General features: G+C 30.2%; 1 pseudogene; it reads left to right on the top strand.

Moving 5' to 3' along the window:
* Nucleotides 1-19,159, top strand: part of LOC135950829 (uncharacterized) — a 53,458-nt pseudogene that overhangs the window by 32,736 nt on the left and 1,563 nt on the right.

Genomic DNA, 19,159 nt, shown 5'->3' with positions numbered 1-19,159 from the left:
GTACACTCTCCGGCAGCAGAATCGGAGAGATTGGCTAATCCCCAATTCATCTTAAATTTAATTGATTACAGAAACCACAACAAATGAAAATCAAAATGATGCCCAACTGTTGATGACCTTTGGCTATTAAACAAGGACATGATTTGGAATATAAGATCGATTTTTGGCTCAAATATGTCAAGAGTTTGGATAATACGAATATTTCTTTTTCTGGGCCTATGCGAGACAAGGTGGCCTTACATCGAACACCGATGGTACCACGTTCATCTATTCTGGAAAACCCAACTGAGTTCCCAGATCTAGCAGCGTTGGTTTTTTAGTATCTAAGGATGCAAAATGGGCCTTGATAATGGGGAAACCCCATCACGACAGATTCATCTCTATTCGTCTTCGCACCCGTGCACGCAATATCTACTGTATTCAGTGTTATGCACCCAAGGAATTGGCTGACCTCAGGGAAAAAGAAGATTTTTATAGTCAATTGGCGACATTCTAGTGCTAAAAGTTCACCATTTACATTTATGAATGGAAATAGTGAACTTTTAGGTGAATTGTGCGCTAAACATAACCTCACCATCGGTGGAACGTTATTTCCGGAGAGTACACGAGGTAACCTGGTTTTCCTCTTATCAATGAACGAAGGCCCAAATTTCCACACTGGAGAGTATATGTGGTAACTTGGGTTTCCCCTTATCACCGAACGGAGACCGAAATAGCCACAAGTAGGCAATGAGTTCAATATTGGTCTAATAATAAAGATACCAAAAAATGGTGACCTGACGGAATGTCGAAACTGGAGGGAAATAACTTTGTTGCCAATGATTAACATATTATCCTCATCACTATCTTTCCAACTCCAACCAGATCACATGAACCGCCTTCGTATTATTATTGAACGATCGGTGGAATAGCAATCCCTCTATATTGCATATTCATAGAATTAGCTAAAGCCTTCGATATTCTTTAACAGCAGGCTATCTGCAAAGAAATTCTACATGATTTGATTGATCTAATCCGTCAACATGTATGGTGCCACATGAAGGCAATCTGGAAAGACCCTTTAGAGGTAAAGCCTGTGTACGACAAGGCTGTGTTTTATCTCCTTGGCTGTTTAACTTGATGTACTTGACATTATAATGCTTAAGGCAACAACCAATAGAAAAGGCATCATTTGGGACCTAACAGGACGCCTCGAAGATCCTGATTATGACGATGACAGACTTATGTCTCCTAGCCCACACATTCAACGATATGGCAGCCAAACTGACACTGGTTTACATGTTAATATAGCAAAGACCAAGGTCTTGCTTTTAAATACCACCAACTCCCAAATGTTCCAAATATACAACGTAAATCTTGAAGATTTCCAATCTGAGTATCCAAGTAGTGTCACAACAGTATCAATTGGCTCGAGAGATGATATTAAAAATCGCATCATAAAGGCAAACCAAGCATGTGTGACACTGCAAAAAGTATGAAAATTACTCCAAAATCATCTGAGGACCAAGCTCCACCTCTTTTCATCTAACGTACATTCCGTCCTGTTGTATTCCTTCGAATCCTTGCAATCCTTCATTAATCGCTCGTTGCGAAAACTGCTCAAAATATTTTGGCCGAGCTGGTGAAACGCCAATATGTATCCAGATTGGATAGGCAATTGAATGAAACCCCTAAGGAACCTGCTAACACCTGAGGAGACAAGTTGAAACTGAAACAAACCCAACTGAAAAGTCCTGGACCGAAGTTAAGCTGATAGCACTGGAAGGACTTTGTGTGGCCCTTTATTACACCTAGGAACCACTAATTAATTTTCCCCAGCTAGAGTTGAATTTAAAACAACAGTGAACTGTGTCAAATTACCTCATGCTAAAGCTTACGAAATAACACCAAAGTGATTTTGTCATTTCAGCGAGCATTTAGTTTATCCCTCACAAATCTCTATAACTGAAACATTTATCAAGTGTCACTATGCACAATCACGAAAAATACTTTGTGTCAATAAATAAATATAAAACAAAAAACCACTCCAAAAGAAAACGACCACTTGAACATATGAGTCATGTTGCAGAAAAAACAGAAGCAACTCAAAAGCTAAAAAAAGAACAGTTCTCATGCAATAACTTCTACATCAGTAAAATATCAACAACATGATATTTTGTTTGTTTTTATTACTTAAACATAAACTCTGGCAAAAAGACCAACCAACTCTTTACAAATCAAACACTCATGCGACACAGTGTACAACACTGTGTACAGCAATGCTTTATATAGTGCTCCACTCTTTACATATACACAAATGTCCTTATAAGCATGAATGTGTGTGTAGTAAAAAGTTTTAACTGTATCCCAGCAGTTCTAGGAGACAGTCCCGAACTAGTGATTTTACCCATCATTTAGGGTATCAACTAGTTACGTGACTAGTTATTTTAACACGTCTATAGCTGGTCCAAAGTAATCAACGCCTTTTATCCACATACTTTTTAAATAGCATTAGTTACCTTACTAGCTACCTAACTGGTGCTAAAAGACTTCAAAAAATCAGCTAAAAAGGCATATTATAGATTGACCAATCATTGCCTGTCATCAAACATACCTTCGACAACACTCTAATAGATTGCTTCTGGTGACTAAAATAACTACTTTCTAAAGTGCAGTACAAAATAAAAATTTAAAGTGACTTCACTATAGGTTACTAAGAGACACTAAAGTGACAATTGACTTCAATATACATATGTTACATTGGATATCAGTATACTTATGCAATGATAAAAATAAACTGTATTATATCAACACAATTTGTATGAAACCAGTTTGTACGAATTACTCACAATACATTTAAAGTGACTACATTCTAGATTACTTAGAGACACTTAAGTGGCAATTGTCTTCAAGCTAAATTACGTGGGATTTATAAAGTAACCAATTGCCTTCTCTCTGCACTACAGCACATACCTGTCATATAGCCAAAAATATATAAATTGGAGTCAGCCAAGTGATTTTTACATTAGTGACAATCACTGTCTATACAGGATACATTGACCACTTTCTTAACTGCTGGGTATTATAAATGTCTGTGTGTGTTTTTCTTTTTTTTGGTTTGTGTTTATTTATTTACACAAGTTATTATTTTAACCAATATGTTTTTCAATTTTTTTGTTGTTTGTATTTGTATAAATCAATGAATCAATTGCAGTTTGTGTTGATATAAATGTCGAATGTTGTTGCTGGTGATGATGATACAATAATTTGTTGTTTTTTTCTCAGCATTCTTTTCGAGTTTTTCTGTTCTATTTATTTGTTGTTTTTATTTCAACACTTTTATCAATCAATATTTTACACCATGAATGATTACAGAAGTTTTTTTTATTATTTTGGTTAGAGCTGTACAATTGGTGTCGTTAGTTCATTTAATAAAATGAAAGGAATTAAATGTAGATATAAAACACATAAAGAATTTTTAAAATTAGTTTATATTTAGATATATAACTTGTAAGTTTTCTTTTCGGTGTGTAACTGTGTCTCTGAATTTCGCACATAATTTTGTGATAGTAAAACATATTTCTATCTCGAACGAGAAACAATAACAACAATAGTTAATCAATTCAAGGAGTTGGGATTTCTCTATATAGAAAACTTTCTTTTGATACGTACTAGTCATTTGCATAGAATTGGATTTAAACAGATTTATTTTGCTTAGAAAGTGAAAAAAGCTGACACTCGATATCGAGAATAAGGCCCTATATGCTTCTTATTAAATTACCTATCATGCTGTAGCATTTAAAGCATTCGTTTTCATCTCTATATCTATCACTTATATTTGATTATTTCCCACTTTTTTCCCTTCATTTCATATAAATGACAACACTATACAAACACACATTAAGGTAGGCCATATTTTTCCTTATAAATATTTTCAACAAAAAAAATTTAAAAAAAAAAACAAGCAAAAAAGTATGGTCGGTCAAGACCAATTTTTCTTTTAATTCGTGAGTGATTTTCGGAAGTGGGCCTTATATTTCGTGTGATTTATGTATGTCTATATAAAAGATATTTATGACGAACATTGTGTGTATTCCAACATTTTTAAGAGATTTATGCACGTTAAAGTGATTTTTGGAAGCGGGTCTATATGGGAGCTATGACTAATTATGGACCGATCCTAATAAAATTTGGTGACATGAATTTCGTATATATAAAACTTATTTGGATCAAAATTTGTGTAGAGACATATATAAATTAAACATTTATGACCGATAAAGTCCAATTTCGGGAGGACATTGTATGTGGGCTTGATGAAATATTAGACTGATTTCAGCCAGTTTCAATAGGATTGGTCCTTGGGCATAAAAAATGATATGTACCAAATTTGATCGAAATATCATCAAAATTGCGACCTGTACTTTGCGCACAAAGTTTAAATGGACAGACAACCAGCCAGCCATCCAGCCAGACGGACGGACATCGTTTAATCGACTCAGAAAGTGATTATAAGTCGATCGGTATAATTTAAGGTGCGTGTTACACACATCTGCACAAACGCCTTGTAACCTTCCCACTATGGTGGTGTAGGGTATAAATATTTAAGTAGTCCTGATTTTTCCTTATATCATAGCCTATTTTCCCGAATTTAAATAGCAACGGAAACGGAACTATAGCGAATATACATATTAATGTAAGAATGAAACATGTAAGTTATTTAGGGATTTCGGAATGTTGATTTCAATATACGGATGGACAGATCGGCTCCGCTATCTATAACGATCCAGAAAATATATTTTAGAAATTACAAACGGAATCAAAAACTATATATCACTGAAAAATAATTTAGGTGAAACGAAAAACAAATTGGATAAAAATAAAGAAATTTGGTGGAATTAAATTTTACCAAATTTTTGCTATATTATCGTAAGCGACATTTTCTAATTTTTTTTTTATTGCAAAAATTTAAATTTTATGGACCGACTTTTTAGCGTTCTCATATTATCGAAATTGTTAATAACTTAAAAATTATAGCGGGTAAGATTTTGTCGTAAGTCAATGTTTATATTTTACAGAAAACGTAATCGACATACAGTGGTATCGAAAAAAAGAGGGAAATAAATATGTAACTTCCAAATGGTTAGATTGGTTTGACTGAAATTTCACATGCGCAAACAAAAAGTGTTGCCGAGTTTAAGTTTTGAACCTTGAACTCATGGGCCCACCGGGGGCGTGCCCGAGGGTCCTCAAAGTAGGACACCTCGGGCATGTTATATTTTTAAAACGATCCAATTTATTCGTTTGTGTTCCGATTTCAAAAAAAATTAATCACATATAATCTTCTCATCAAGCATTATTAAAAACCTTGTCCTAGCTGTCAAATATCTCTTATAGCTCAGGAGGTATTCGCATTTAAAAACTAAATTTTCAAAATTATTACCCACCGCACTCCAGTTTTTTGATAACAGCGGACCCAAATATTTTCCGATTTTCTCCAGTTTTCGTTTTTTGGAGTTACAACACATTTATGTGTCAAATGGAAAAATAATTGTTTAAAAATAATGATTAAGTCCAAAGTTATATGCATTCGAATATAAAAAAATTTAAAAAGACGATTTTTCGATAATTTTCTGGGAAAAAAGTACTTTATTCTATTTAAGTTATCGCAAAAAATTTCTAAAAGGATGTATAAGGAATATATACTTTCTGAAAGCTAAGTTTTCAAAATATTTCAAATGAAAAAAAACTAAAAAAAAATTGTTACCGAGGGGGTCAATTAAAAAAACACCTATTTTTATGTAAAATTAAATTATAGGGCAAAAATTCTAAAATCGCATAATCGATATCAAAATATAGCAACTAATTTTAGGTGGCTAATATGTTTCTAATTATTTAGTAAAGGGTTCCGATATCCCCGACCCTGGTATGGATATTATAGCCAAAAAACTAAAAATTCCAATTTTTGGATTTTTTCAACAGTTTTTTGAGAATTGCTGATAATAAATTTTAAAATTCGTTTTTATTTTTCCCTTTTAAATAGAAAAATTTATATATCTGTGAAATTTCATTAAAAACTATTCATAAATAAAAATTTAATTTCAATTCGAAAAATTTTTATCTATGCAAAAATTCAATAAAAAACATTTTTTTGTCATATTTTTCAATAAAGTATTCCATGAATTTTTAATTGTCAAAAGTTATACATATTTTTGAAAAATATATTTGGGGGATTTAAGCGGTCTGCTATTAGGTCGTATTTTCATAATGTCGTAAAATATTTTTTTAGTTTAAACAAATTCTTGTTGTGCTGCAAACAAAAAAAGTATTATTTTATGACAATAAACATAGTTCTAAAAGTCTTATTAGTTTATAAGTTTTTTGTTTGAAACCCAACAAAAATTTATTTAATCTAAAAAATATTTTATGACATTATGACAATACGACCTAATAGGAGACAGTTTGAATCCCCCAATTATCGCATCATAACATTTTTAATTCTATGTATAAATTTCAAAATAATCGAAAAAACCTTCTCCTGTAAAATTTGTGTTTTGTCGCTTACGATAATTTGGCGCTAAGGGCTAGATATGATATATCAGTGGGTCAAAATTAAAAAAAAAAAACTTTTTTAATTTTTTTTTCTCAAAAAAAATAATGGTACAAAATTTCAAATTTTTTTTATTTTTATTTTCAAATGATTGAAAAATAGCTATCTAAACTATTTAGAACACATATTGCTAATACAATAGGTAATATTGTTTTGTAATAGGTATTGTAAAATTTTGACCCCCTCTAACTCTGAGTGTACTTAAGTACTTGCTGAAAAATTGTGTCTGAATTACTAACCCTGGTGTAAATTTCATTCTGATCGGAAGAAATCGATTTCAAAAGTTGATTTACTTAATATTGCTTTTTTCAAATTTTTAGCTATTATTTTAAAACATTTGAAGAATATAAATTTAACGGAATTTATTTAACATCCGAGCCAAAATAGCTGTTCATCTTTTAAGACCAAGAACGGATCAAGCCAAGATAATCAAAGTATCGAATACTTAAAATCTGTTTTAATTTTTCCGGTACCAAAATTATTCTAGACTTGTGTAATAGATACAATTGCTAAAATTTGGCATTTTGTTTATTCAAATCAAAAACTATTTTTGAAATTTCGTTTAAAAAATATTTCGAAAATTTTATTTTTTTTAGATATCAAATACATTTATCCAATTCACAATTGATGTCGTAGTGTTGTAGCATTGTATGTCATAAATATTTTTCAAACTAATTTTTCGAAACAAAAACAAAACATTAGTAAAAAAAAATACGACATACAACGCTACGACACCAATTGTGAATTGGACAATTTTATATAAAAATATCGTTGGGTAAATTAAATACAAAACCTATTTTAATTGAATTTCATTATCAACAATTAATTTTTTTTAAATACTGCAACTTTGATGCAAAACTCGAAACTTCAAATAAAATGAGCAACCTCTAAACGTTAACCATTTTTTCTGTTTTAATTTCAGCATTTGATTTTTAGATCCCGGAGAACAATATTAGACCTTGGGACCATCAAAAATAATAATAATAAGGACCACTCTAATATACACATACATATGTACGTACATTACACTTGTATACAAATAAATAGTTGTTGTCTGTTCAAGTGGCATTTTTAATGTTTAAAAATGCGTATGTATTTTAATTTGATTTTCATTACGTTTGAAAAATTAAAATTTCATTTTATTACAAAAACAAAAACATATGAATACAAAAAGAAATAACAAAATTAATACATTTATTTATTCATTCATATTGTTCATATGAATATGTACTCCAGCTCTGTGTGTCAGTATGTAAAACTGCAGCCATTTGAGTTTTTTTTTTGTTATTATTGAAATGAAAATTAAAAAAATAGTTTATTACTCAATCTGTTTTTTGTATTTTTTGTTTACTGTGGTTGTTTATCAATTAATATTTTTCTGTTTTTTTATAGTTTTGTATACAACGTGTGTCTGTCTTTGCATTTGTATATAGATCAAACTTTATTGAGAGGAAATCTTTTTTAAATAGGTCATTTGCAAAATAATTATGCTAATGAGTTGCTAAATAAAAAAAAATTTGTTAAGGGTTGTTAAAATTGAGATCAAGATTTGTTATAAATTTGCATAAACTGAATATTTAAAATCACTATGATACAGAAATGCATATTTGTATATTTAAGTATGTTGCATACGGTGCGTATGATTAATATTAAATTAAATATTTATTCAGAATTAAAGAAAATTCTTATAGTTAAATTTAGAACAATTTTACAAAATAACAATATTAAATAAATGAAACTAGACAAATTTATGTAAATGTATGTCAGGGCTCATTTCTCGTTTTTTACAGCCTAAAGTTTCATTAAATAGAATCTAAAATTAAAAAAAAAAACAAATATTTTTTTGATACAAATTGATATTTTGATACAAATGACTTTATCCTCTATGATTTTAAAGTTTTTCTTTTGATTTTTGGAAATGGTATTATTATGGGAGCTATGTATCGATTGTCATCAAATAATTTTAGGAAGTGGATCTTATATGGGAGCTAAGGTAAATTGAATAGTTTATTTGAAAAACCAGTCAAGCAACAAAAAATCCAAAATTGAGTTATTTGGCGATTACCATTTTGTAAACGTTTTAATGCAAAAACAAAAAAAAACTAAATACTACCCCTCTGTTATGGTGGAGCAAAGCCGAGAAATCCGTGTTTAGTGCAGAAAGAAATCAAGTGATTTATTTTATATTATGTAATACTAGGCCCCAATCTATTTTTTTCATAAATGTTGTATGTAGGTCTCAATAAATGTGAAAAAAATAAAACATTTACAAGCTCTAAAACCTACTTGGTTGGATATGAAGTGTTTTATGGATATATTTTTCAATGGCCTACAACGGAATCAGAATGCACGGTAGAGCAAATGTATGATGACGAACAGGTATTTCAGAAACCAGTCAAATGCAATCTTTATATTATTTTTTAAATATTTTTTTAAGTAATATTAAAAAAGTTTTATATTTATGAAACAGTTACACAAATGGATAACTTTCATAGGAAAAAATATTAATTTTTTAAAAGTAATTTTTAGGTTGTTATGAAGTTTTCTTCGATCTACTCAAAATCAATAATTTGTTGCTTAACTGCCATGTAACTTATTTGTATTGAATTTTTTCTGGATACAAATTTTTAAGAGTTTTATGCTCGTTAAAGTAAAATTATTAGAAACTGGTCGTTCAATTATCAATTATAAATTGATCCCTCAAATTTGTTAGGTATGATTTATTTCTAAATAAAACTTATTTTGTACTTTGCGCACAACTTAGTATCGAGTTTGGGTGTTACAAACATCAGCAAAAACGCATAATACCCTCCTCGCTAGTGTGTATAAAAAACCTACTTTTTAATAAACCAGTTTGTCGATTAACCGAAAATTTGACTTTTTTAGAAACCCGGTTTTTCTGTTAACCGACTTCGAAAAAACCGGGTTAACTGACATTTAACTAAATGAATTATTTTAAAAGTTTAAACAGCAATTTTTTAAAAATTGTGTATAAATACACTGTCCAACAAATTGAGACTTTTTGATTAGAACCGAATAGCGACCCTAAAATTCTGAAAGGTCATGTTGTGTAGATCATTTAAACTGGTCTGAATTTTTTTTTACAGTGGGTCAAATTTTTAATTTTTTGATCGATGGCAGCATTATACTAAATGAAAAAATGTTGTAAGTTAATGTCTGAAAGAATTCTTATTGTCAGAATTATATTGTGGAATTTTATGGGGATAATTTTTGTGGAAGATCTTAACCCTCTACCACATCTCTTTAGGAATCAATTTGACCCATTTTTTCGAGAAAATCAAAAAAAGTCCTTTCAATATGTTTAAGGATTGAAATAATCCACGAACATTTTCGTCTGGAAAATTTCAGTGAGGGTCACCAAAGACATCAACATTGTAAATATTTCTCTTTACTAATTAGCAAAATTACACACCACCTTGGGTCTCACATATTTTAAAAAAGTCGCCAAAAATCCATTTATGATGCGAATGAGATGAAATTTAAAATATAAATAGTCCTTGGGAAGATTTACAAGCAAGATGTAAGTTATCTATTTTATTTCAAAAGATATTTACGTTTACTTATTTATTTGTTTTATTTTGCTCGATATTTTTTCGTTTTTTAGATATGGCTGGCCTAAAGAGGGTGGAATTATTTTTAGAATATCAGCTAAATTTGTGATAAAATTCCAAATCAAATAAAAACAACCTGTTAACAGTTATAAAAAGTTACACGCATCCAAAGTTGGAACATGTAAAATTGGCCGTAACGTTAAAACTTTTAAAAGGGGGCAAAGTTTGTGGAGCTTCTGAAGAGTAAATATAAGTTTTTTATATAAGTATTTGGTATTGGTGAGTCACTTACCTCAGAAACTAAAAAATTATAATATAATAATTTTCCTCGAAGAAAAATATTAAATTTCAATGAATGTAAAAAAAAGATACCATAACAAAATTTGAACTTAATATAGACCTAAATGTCCTTAAATAAATACCATCATAATTGTTGCCATCCTTTGTTCTTAAATACCTAAATTCCTAAAACGAGGAAAATGTGTTCCAAAAACTGAGTTTTTTTTTAGAAAAGTGCGCACTGTGGCGTTATTTATCACGTGATAGTAAAAAAAAAACTTTGAATGTATTTAAGAAACATATAAATTTCAAACCTAAAATTTTATTAACGTGACAAGTTTGGATAGATCTACTATGTCCGCTTAAGTGAGCCAGATTTTACTTTACACGCTTTTGCATTAATTTCTCGTTACGTATCATATAAAAGTTTTATATAGTAACGAAAAAATTTGTTTCTTCAAAAAAAAATATAAGGACTTTTTGTGGGAAAAAACGTAAAACATACAGCCCTTTTTGCAAGTTCCAATTTTTTACGTGTATAACTTTTTATAGGGACGAGATCACTGTTAGGAAACTGTTTTTATTTAGAATTTTATCGCCAATTTAGCTGATTTTTTAAAACAAAACTTTAACAGTAGGACAGTGGAACATTTTGGTAATTTTCGGATCAAAAATCTGTAACTTTTGAATGGATTAGTATTTCTGTAATATTTTTTATCGGTTGAATAGGTGGGACTTTAAGCTTTAATTTTTATTTTCAAACATAAAAAGCGAATCATTACAAAAATGATGAGATGTTAAGACAAGTAAAGTATTTCCTCATTACATTTATTGGTCTCGCTGAGTACATCAGAAACACCCTCAAATTTAGAAGTTATTCTAAAAAACCGTTTTCAGTGATGTTCGTCAACTCAGTAAGTTTTAGCTTATTTTGATATGAAACCTTATACAAATTTATATCAATGTATACAGAAAATTTAGTTCTTAACAAAACATGGTACTAATTTTTTAAATCGGATGAAAATTGTAAAAGTTATTCAAATTTTCATTAACACTTCTTTTAGTATTTTTTTCCCCTGCACATATGAATAAAAAAAACAAAAAAATATTTGTACAGTCTTTAATTTTTTCGAAAAATGTTAATAACTTTTGCAAGTATAAACCGATTTCTGCATGTGATGTCTCGTTTATTTATACATAAAATTATCTTTAAGATACTGTGCAAAAAAATAGGTTTTCGCAGAAAAAATTCAAATTACTATTGTTGAATTTGAAAAATTACAAAAAAAAAAATAAAACAATAAGTGAAACTTTTTAAAAAAAAAAACTTATATAATTTCTTGGAATGTGCATTTTATGCTTAATTTCTTGTCTCTCCATAATGGTTTAAATTATATTATTGTTTAATAAGAAATGCAAAACTGCCAAGATAAAAAGCTCATAAAATGTACAGTTTTTTGTTTTAATTTCTGAGTTGCTCAACATTTTTACATGCCATTTGTCTATATGCACGAAAAGGCAGCTAGTTTTGATATGTCTTTTAGATAATAAGTTAAGCTTTAATTTTATGTTAAAACTAGATCGGCGGCAAACGGTGCCAACAGCTAAAATCCTAGTCAAAGTTGCGTAGGTAAAAAAAAAGGCAAAAAACTTTTTATATTTCAAATGAAAGAATTTCAAATCTTCTAACAATATATATAAAAGTCATAACAAAAACATAATCTGGATAAGATACCCTTTCCAACAAAATATGCTCTTGAATATTGTATAATTTTAACTCCCCAAATCTTTAAAGTCAAAGTAGTGTGTTCTGTCGCCATTTTCGAATACTTCTGTTGACATAATAACTATTATTTCTACAAATAATTATTGCTTGATATCTTAGCTTTACGATAGAACTAGGGTATCCAAAACCGAAACCGAAAACCGGTTAACCGGTTTTTTCATCATTGTAAACTCCAACGGTTTCGGTTTTTCTAAATTTTCGGATTTTTGACAAACCGGTTTTTGTAAGACGGTTAACCGGTTTTAATGAAATGTATTTTCTAAAGCTCATTCAAGCATATTTATGAAAAACTTTGATAGCATTTTTAAAAATATTGATTTATTTTATAGAATATTATAGCATTTGACAATATTTCGTAAAAAATATAAAATAATTGCATATAGATAGAGCCTTAAAAATTTCCGAAGATTTAGTACACAATTTTTAAAACATTTCCTATTAGCGTCCACAAATAAAAATAAATTTAAGGAAACCATTTTCATATTAAATAAAAATTTAATATAAACCGGTTAACCGGTCTTTTTGAAAACAAAAACCGAAACCGTTTAACCGGTTTTATTAAAAGACAATAATCAAAACCGGTTTTATTCAAAACACACTTTTTCGGTTAAACCGGAAACCGGTTTTTTGGACACTCTAGATAGAACTTGTTTTATGGATAAATTCAAACATTTGCAAAAAATAATTATGATATGCATTCACCTTATATTATATACTGTGCGTAGGCGGCGATATTTATTTATATATTTATTTTATTTATATAAAAATCAAAAAAAAAAGATTGAGCAAAATTAAAAAAAAAATAAAATAAATATCTCTTCAACTAAAAGAAGAGACGTCCCTTCTGAAGGACTAATTATATTTTAAATTTCAGCTCATTCGGATCATAAATGGATTTTTATCGATTTTACCCCCAGGAAGCTGAACACTTTTAAAACAACTCGAAAACACCTCAGCTCCAACCATGAAAACATTTCTAAACCACTGTGCATTGGTTTGATTCGTGCTTGGCCTCAAATTATGAGCAGTTCTTTTGGCGCGGAATCCATATGTGAAAAGGTTTGCTGTTACAGGTTTAAAAAAAAATTTATTAATAAATTTATCTGACGCATATTTACTTTACGAATTCCTAGTCAGTACATCAGAAAATGATTATGTATTATTCAAAATTCAAATACAATTATTGATTAGATGATGAAATTGTGTTGTGATACACAATTTTTGACAAGTATTAATACACAGTATTATCTTCTGAAATCACCTCAACAAAATTACTCCTCATTTTAAATGCTCAAAACATCCTTTCCTCCCCTCCTGACTTTAAAATCTAATAATCTAAGTAATATGATTTAATTTGAAAAACAATCCCTCATCTACTTTTAATTCAATATCTGTTTAATAAAGCAAAAAATTACTTAATTTTCCACTACCTCTGGCATACAAATACAATCTTACACAATAAAGCCTGCTTAGTATTTATTATCCAGAGAATTGAAAAGCAAAACCAGCAGAAAATCATATAAATACACAACAGAAAAAAAAACAACGACATCATCATTTTCACACAATGACAACCGTTGGGAGTGATTACAACAGAACAGAAAATAAGTACTCGCACAAATATGTATATAAGGCTACAACGCAAATTGTAACAAGTAACACTGTTAACGTGAAAAAATTTAAAAAAAACAATACAACAACAGGTGTAAAAACAAATAAGAGAGCTGTTTTCGGCTGTGCAGAATCTTAAATACCCTTCACCAAAGCATACTTTAAGATAGAACTAAAAATATTTTTTGGTGTTTTTGGGAAAAACAATTTTTGGGTGAAAAAATCGGATAAAAATATTGTATGTCCGAATTACTATAGCCTGGAATACGTCGTTGGAAAGGTCTTTGAAATAACTATCATCAGGCATCCATATTGTCTATATTAGTGTTCTAGATATAGATAAAAATAGGTATCTACATCGATCCCAAATATGAGGTCAGGCGCGGATCCATGTCAAGCCTTTGGGGGGGGGGGTGAATTAAAATTTGTTCTACATTTTTCTTTTTATTTTTTTTTATATGAAAACTTTTCGGATTTGGGATCCGCTCCTGTATGAGGTATATAATGAAAATTGTTGAAATTACAAACAGAAGGACTAACTTATATATACCCTTGCCACTACTCTTGAAGTGAATAATAAAATGCGAAAATTATAATGCCACTGAATTTAAGTCATGTAACTGCCACTTCATGCAGCACATACATAGGATAACAACAGTAATGAAATATACAAAACAACATCCAACATCCGCCTGCAGGTGGCAAAATGAAAAATGATGTTAATGAAATAAACATGTTTTATTGGAGGATGATATTTTGTTTTTTTTTAATAAAAAAAACGCGTGATTTTTTTTTTCTTTTTAACACAGTGAGATCCTGACATAACAGAGTATTTAGAGGCCAAGGTTTTGGCAAAAGCTTAATGTTTTGCCTGTTAATGATTATCATTTTGGGAATTGTACTCTTATTGTGTATATTATATTTTTTCTGCATTTCCATTTCTTTTTTTTCGCATGATAAATGTAAAATCGTGTAAAACCACAGTCATTAGGGATTTGTTGAGGGAGGGGAAGGTATCCCAGATTAATTTTTGAAAGAAATCACATTATGCAGGGAATATTTTTAGGTCATCTCCAAATCTACAATAAGTTTTATTAGTTAGAAGTTTTCTTACTAAAGCTTTCCAAGTACTAGGGGCTCAGCTACTTCATCAAGATAATATTAGGCATACAGACAACCTCCAGTTGAAACAAAAAAAGCTTGATGACACAGAAAAACTGCAATATATCAAAGAAAATCCATCAGACATTCAATATTTTCATACAGGACGTTAGAATTCTGGAATATTCAACATAGTCTTCTTCGGTATTTATAGAACTCATTCTATGTGCAAAGCTGGTTAAAGAGATACACCTAGTCGACCTATATTTTCATACAGAAAGCTAGCCCTGTAAACTTTTAATGGAAATCTCGAATTATTTATGGTACTTGAGTTTTGTATGATCTCCTGAGTATACCTGAGTATGGAACACTATTTAAAATAGGTGCACTTGGTAATGGAAATATTATTCGATGTAAAACATTGCACTACAGCGAATTGCAAAAAGTTTCCTTTAAAAAATAATGGTAGAAAATCAAGGCAGGAATAATTTAACACTGAGGAAAGCCGATAAGCAATTATAAACTGATATACACTACAATATTCAAGGAAAAGTGGAGTGCATAATTCAAGAAAAACTCATAGATGAAAGGTTGAATAGGAGGTGAGCTATATTCAAACGTGATCTTAACATTCAGCTTTTTGAATGCTGATAGTGGAAAGCCACAGACGTCATCGCTAGATGTACGCTAGTATGGCCTATCAGTCCACTTGAAAATGCATTTCAAGTCATACAGCCAGAGTATTGGCCATTGTTGGCTATGAACTTTTCCCATCTTTCTGGCAACATATCGATTCCGAGCCAAAAGAACTACTCATCTTTTGGCACGGTCTGGAATATTATGCGGGTGAGGCAAAACTTCCCAACCACTCAACCACTTCATTCTAAATACTTTTTAGCAGGTATTGCAACTGGTAAGATATCAGAGGCTCATAATAGATAGGACCCTTTTGCTCCCACCAAATGCAGAGAATTATCTTAGCGCCATGGATATTTGGCTTTGGTGTCGATTCGGCTGGTTGGTCATACTTCACATACGATCTCTTACTTGTAACGGATCCATTTTTCATCGCAAGTAAAAATACGGTGCAAGCATTTTTTTCTTTTATAGGGTTGAAGCATCATTTTGGAAATGCAAAATCGTATTTCAATATCTCTCAGCTTCAATTCAATATGGGACCCAATTTCCCTGATTTTTTTCTTTGACTAGCACTCAGGGGACGACTCTTACTCATGTAAAGCATTGTATTGGAACTAGGAAAATAGGTTATGGTAGGGAGGATAGAGGTGGTAGTGTTTGTGGATATTTGATTTGAATTTTCCTATATTAAAAGTGACAGCAAAGACTTCAGGAGCAAGCTTATTCAACATACGGACAGTAAGAAACTGCTGCTTGAGTAACTCCCAATGATTTAGCAAGCTCTTTTTGAGTTTTACAACAATCTTCATGGAGTAATGCTTCTAATTCTTGGTCGTCAAACTTTTGGCTAGCATAGATTTCTATGTTTTATCTTGAATATTAATATTCCAGGACAATTAACTATTTAAAATATCACCTTAGTATTGTTCGCAAGCTAACTAAGTCAGGAACTGGAAAAATATTAGACCTTTTGGGTGTCATCTTTTGTAGGCTACTCTATAAATCGTATATCGTGGTCCGTCAGGATATTTCCCCTATTCAATCACTGTATGTGTTAATTGAATGTCTCATAAGAATGTCGGACAGATGAGATTTGTTTAAGCTTGTACCTTATCTCAATTTGACAATCGGTACTAACTTGAATATCCAGTCAGTGTTGCACCTCTTATGGAATTATATTTTCATGTATAAATTATATTCCTACCTTTAATTAGTCTACAAAGGCTTGCCAACTCTATTTCCCCTTTTGAAGCCGTCTACAAAATCAAAGGATTCTCATTTGAGAAGAGAGATCTTCTGTCGATCTCGTTTTGCTGCAGATTGAGAACAGAATACTCAATGTGATGAAAGGTATTGGAGTGCATTTATTTATGGGAGATAAGGGAGAGTGGCTCCTTTTGCAACCAGCTACCAAATCATAAAGGTTTCGCATTTGAAAATATAGATCTTTAGTCGATCTCGATCTGTTGAAGATTGAGAATAGTAAACTTCTTGAGATGAAAGAAATTAGAGTGCATTAATTTATGGGAGAGGAGGAAGAGTGACCGCCTCAAATAGCCATTTAATATGTCTGGTTGTTCCCTATCTACAAAAATAGATCAGTATCACAGAGAACATACATAGTTTTGATAGGCAATAAAAAGTTCTGATATAATGGGAATCCAATTTTAGATGGCTACATTCCAGAGCTATGAGGCGATGATGTATCTCTTCTGATTACCTTAGAAACCCATAATATATAATTGATATTTTATTGATCAACTAGAATCGCCTTAAATGCTTGCCGAATAGATTTTCGCTTGATATTGGTCCGACCAATAAATTTTGATAGAGGAGACAAAAAAAAGACACGTGTATCGGCGTTTTGAAAGTTTACATCTGAATTTCATTTGATGACATCCAATGACACTTGGCAATATAAATATAGTTTTGAAAGAAAGTAAACTACTTGTGTTTTACTCATTCACATGTCAGAGACTTGAAGTTAACAAATCATATGCAAGGAGTTCTTCAACAAAGTGGTCTTTTTTTAGCTCCAGTTTAAGTAATATCTTCTAAACTCTCCAAATTATATAATTTCAAGATCAGCTCACTGAACGATAATTGTACAGAGCTACTACATCCTAAACTGTAGATGTTAAATGAAGATTAATATGGCATTATGGAAATCGAGCTGTGTGGGAAGAAAGGGTACTAATCAAAAATTGAGTGCAATTCTGTCTCAAAATATCCACTATGCATGTCCTCTGTCATTTCAATATGAATTTCAAAGTTTTGGAATCAAGATTTCAGTATGAAAATAAATTCTCTGTTTTTTATTTACTTTTGTAAGATATCCTTCCCCTACAATTCTATAAGATTTCATTAATATATTTTCGTAATATTTACCCGCAAATAGATTTGTTTACAACATTTGCAACACAATTTTTTTTTCTTGTTGTTCTTTACCTATTTTTTCCACTTAATTTTAGTTAAGGGAATTAATGAAAATGCAAAATCATGTTGAGCTTTTCTGTTCCAACAAAAAAAAATAAAATCACAGAAACACGAACAAAATCTATGGGCTAATGAATATTTCTAGTAAAGCATCTACCAAAAGGGAGCTATTAATGATTAATCTATAATATACCAACCAGTAACTTATATTAATGATAATCAAAATCTATAGGTCATTACAATTGTTAATAATAAAGAGAAGTGTCAAAAAAAATCCTTCTTAATTTGTTCATATAAAAATTAAATTTAACATTATGCTGTTTATAAAAAAATATTATTGAAAAAAACATTTCACATAACATTTTATTTTAATTAATTTTTCATGTTTTTTGTTATTGTTTGTTCTAAAACACAAATGTAAAACATTGATTTCTACTTTCGCAAACCAAACACTGTCATGCCATACCATTTATAGTCCTTGTTTTGTGTAAATGACAAATTTCAGTTTATACAAAATAGAAGAAAGACATCAATGCTTTTTTGTCAGAAATTTCTATTTTTATTTTATTATCTCATGCATTTTTTGTTCAAATTTTATATGATTTGTCAGTTGCAGTCTATACGAGTGACTGACTACTCATACAGGTTTTTCTATTTTGCATGTGAGAAACTGAAAATAAACTCTTCATAAATGTTTAATACATTTTGTAAAGTTCCATGAACATGTTTAGTACAAAATCACTTTACAACTTCAACGTATCGAGTACTTTACGTGTCTTTCGACAATAAAACATATTGCAAGCCATTTGATAACTTGTGACAATTTTCATGTTTAAAATCAACATTGCTGGTAGTAAAATTATTTGGAGCAGAGTTTTTCATAAAAATTTTAAAATTTAAATAAACATGATTCAGAGATTATTAAAATATTTGTGTTGTAATTGATTATTTTCTAAAGAATCAAAAAACAACATAATATATATAACCCGAAAAATTAATTTTGAGTTGAGTCACTTTTGAACTGGGTGTGCGATATATTGTACTTTTTGTAAACTGTGACGTTTAAGGGGTAGAAATGGATAAATGAGTTTGGTAACTTTTACAAGGTCTTAATAAATAAACATATGAAAACGATTTTCTTAAAAGATA

The sequence above is a fragment of the Calliphora vicina genome, chromosome 2, assembly GCF_958450345.1.
Source record: "Calliphora vicina chromosome 2, idCalVici1.1, whole genome shotgun sequence".
NCBI classification, from domain to species: Eukaryota; Metazoa; Arthropoda; class Insecta; order Diptera; family Calliphoridae; genus Calliphora; species Calliphora vicina.
Note: the sequence above shows the minus strand (reverse complement) of the source record. Positions and strands in the feature narration are given on the sequence as shown.